The 3173-nt window shown below is 43.1% G+C and overlaps 1 long non-coding RNA gene across 1 annotated transcript; it reads left to right on the top strand.

Moving 5' to 3' along the window:
- The first annotated feature begins 1920 nt into the window (after positions 1 to 1920).
- LOC114680392 (uncharacterized) lies at positions 1921 to 2963 on the top strand. Its single transcript, XR_003732617.2, has 2 exons — positions 1921 to 2039; positions 2730 to 2963. It is a non-coding gene; the product is annotated as an uncharacterized LOC114680392 (long non-coding RNA).
- The last annotated feature ends 210 nt before the right edge of the window (positions 2964 to 3173 follow it).

The following is a 3173-nucleotide window of genomic DNA, read 5'->3' on the forward strand; positions in this document are numbered from 1 at the left end:
AAATTAGCCAGGCGTGGTGACGGGCGCCTGTAGTCCCAGCTACTCGGGAGGCTGAGGCAGGAGAATGGCGTGAACCTAGGACACAGAGCTTGCAGTGAGCTGAGATTGCACCACTGCACTCCAGCCTGGGCAACAGAGACTCCATCTCAAAATCAATCAATCAATCAATCAATCAATCAATAAAAATTTAGATAGAAATGAACCGATTTGAATCATCAATGCAAAAAGATTTCCCAATTAATATATTGAAAAATAGTATCATATTGCAATTAGGGGTAGTTATTTTCCCACTTAAATAGTTTTATTTTACTAGTTTTGCATAAAGTGAGGATAGTAAATCCTTTTAAATCTACATTTTAATGTCATTTAAGTACATAAAATGTACAGTTAAGTCCTCACAAGTGCTTTTAATGAATAAGAGATGATAAAGCCAACATGATTTTACAGGTCCAAAATGACTGAAGTTGTGATTTGTAATGTGGCATTCCCTCTGTTTTGTGTAAGGTCAACACCATTCTATTTTGAATAACAGAAACACTATTATTATTATTATCTTTATATGGCTCACCATGATTCTTGGTCCTTCTACCTTACTTTTTTCCTGTAGGTGATTACTTTTTGCCTGGGTGCAGTGGCTTACACCTGTAATCCCAGCACTTTGGGAGGCTGAGGCAGGCACATCACCTGAGGTCAGGAGTTTGAGAACGGCCAGGCCAATATGGTGAAACCCTGTCTCTACTACAAATACAAAAATTAGCTGGACGTGGTGGTGGTGGGCACCTGTAATCCCAGCTACTCAGGAGACTGAGGCAGGAGAATCGCTTGAACTGGGGAGGTGGAGGTTGCCATGAGCTGAGATAGCACCATTGCATTCTAGCCTGGGCAACAGAGTAAGACTCCGTCTAAAAAAAAAAAAAAGAAAATTTTTTAACTTTTAAGTTCAGGGGTACATGTGCAGGTTTGTTATATAGTCAAAATCATGTCATAAGAGTTTGTTGTATAGATTATTTCATCACCCACGTATTAAGCTTGCTACGCAATAATTATTTTTTTTCTGCTACTCTACCTCCTTCCACCTTCCAACCTCCAGAGGGGAACAACCGACACTGGGGCCTATGGAGGGTGGAGGGCGGGAGGAGGGAGAGGATCAGAAAAAATAATGGGTACTAGGCTTAATACCTGGGTGCTGAAATAATCTGTACAACAAACTCCCTTGGTGTGAGTTTCCCTGTGAAACAAACCTGCACATGTACCCCTGACCTTAAAACTTAAATAAAAAAACCCAAAACAGCCACAACAGCAAACATTTCGAAAGTGAATATGAAGAGTTGAAGTTCTTGGCTTCTTTCCTCCGTGTGTACATGAGCCTGTGCAGAATTGCAGGGGTGATTTCCACGCCGTCCGCTTCAGTGTGTGAGGGCTGTGAGCGTTATCAGTTGTACCCAGAGACAACACTCTCACAGGAGGTATAACAGTGTCCCTTCCTATGAATAATATGTGTCTATTTCTTGACGCTTCCTCTACTCTTGGGCATTTGGGTTGTTCTTGGCGTTTTATCATAAACATGCTAAAGTAAATGTCCTTGGGTATCAATTTTGCATACTACTTTATGATATTAATATTTTCTCCTTCCTTCCTTCCTTCTTTCCTTCCTTCCTTCTTTTTTTCCTTTCTTTCCTTCCTTTCCTTCCTTCCTTTTCTTCCTTCCCTCCTTCCTTCCTTTCATCCTTTCTTTCTTTTCTTTCTTTCCTTACTTTCTTTCCTTTCCTTGCTTCCTTTCCTTCCTTCCCTTCTCTCTCCTTCCTTCCTTCCCTTCCTTCCTTCCTTCCTTCCTTCCTTCCTTCCTTCCTTCCTTCCTTCCTTCCTTCCTTCCTTCCTTCCTTCCTTCCTTCCTCTCTTTCTTTCTCTCTATCTCTCTCTCTTTCTCTCTCTCTTTCTTTCTTGACAGGGTCTCTCTCTGTTGCCCAGGCTGGAGTGCAGTGGTGTCATCTCAGCTCACTGAGACCTCTGCCTCCCAGGCTCCAGCAATGGAACTACAGGTACCACCATGCCCAACTAAGTTTTTGTATTTTTAGTAGAGACAGAGCCTTGTTATATTGCCCAGGCTGGTCTTGAACTCCTGGGCTCAAACGATCCACCCGCCTCAGCCTCCCACAGTGTGAGTCACAATGTCTGGCCAATATTAATATTTTCCCGCAGAAGTGGACTCACTCTTTATACGTTCATGGTATTACCAGTGTGACAGTTGCATATGTGCACATATACCTTATGTATACGTAGGCATGTGTGCATCTTACTGGTTTTATTTTCATCTTGTTGTGGGGTTTTCATAGGTTTAAACCCTTGCAGTGGAGGCGTTTGCATGCTCCATTGCAGGTAACCCTCCCAACAATCTTGTGAGGGAGGCGTCACCGTCACTGCTGTGCCAGGGAGAAACTTTGGCTGGATTCAGGCCCAGAGCTGGGGTGGCAGAGCTGGGGTTCAGGTGGGCATCCCCGCACACAGCCTGCTGCTGTTTTCTGGGCTGCTCTCCCAGCATGGTTAGGAGTCCTGGGCTGCTCACGCAACTGCACGGAGTGGCTCTGACTCCACGCAATAAACAAGGAGGCTCCGTGAAGCCCCCTTTTGTCCTAATACGAAGGGTTCGGCGACTCCTTGTAACAGTCCCATGCATGTGCTCTGTGCTCATGCTGCTGCTGCTGCTGATTTTGGAATCACTCTTTTTGCAGTTCACGTTTTGGAGACTTTTTATGCATCAGTTTGAAGGCTTTTATTTAATTTGAGAATCATCAGTGAGCTCATCAATTCTGGAAATGGAAACATCCCCAGTGTGCTTCATGGATAAAACCCTGTGACTCTGAACCCTGTCTCAGGACTTTGTGGATTTTAACATCACTCATCAGCTCCGGCTTGCTGTTTGAAGTTTATAAAAAAAATCAATAAAAGGCATTTATTTAATTTGACATTAATGCACCAGCTGATCAATTATGGAAATGCAAACATTTCCAACATGTTTTATTGATAAGAATTTTAAGCAAATAAAAGCATCTCTTTGTATGTTTTTCATTGCAACACACTTGCATATTGCAATTAAGACTCTGCCAAGTCACACAGACAACACGCAACCTAAAAAGACATCTTTCCCACTCCTCCTTTCCGAGGAAGTTTGAAGA

The sequence above is a fragment of the Macaca mulatta genome, chromosome 8 (assembly GCF_049350105.2).
Source record: "Macaca mulatta isolate MMU2019108-1 chromosome 8, T2T-MMU8v2.0, whole genome shotgun sequence".
Taxonomy (NCBI): Eukaryota; Metazoa; Chordata; class Mammalia; order Primates; family Cercopithecidae; genus Macaca; species Macaca mulatta.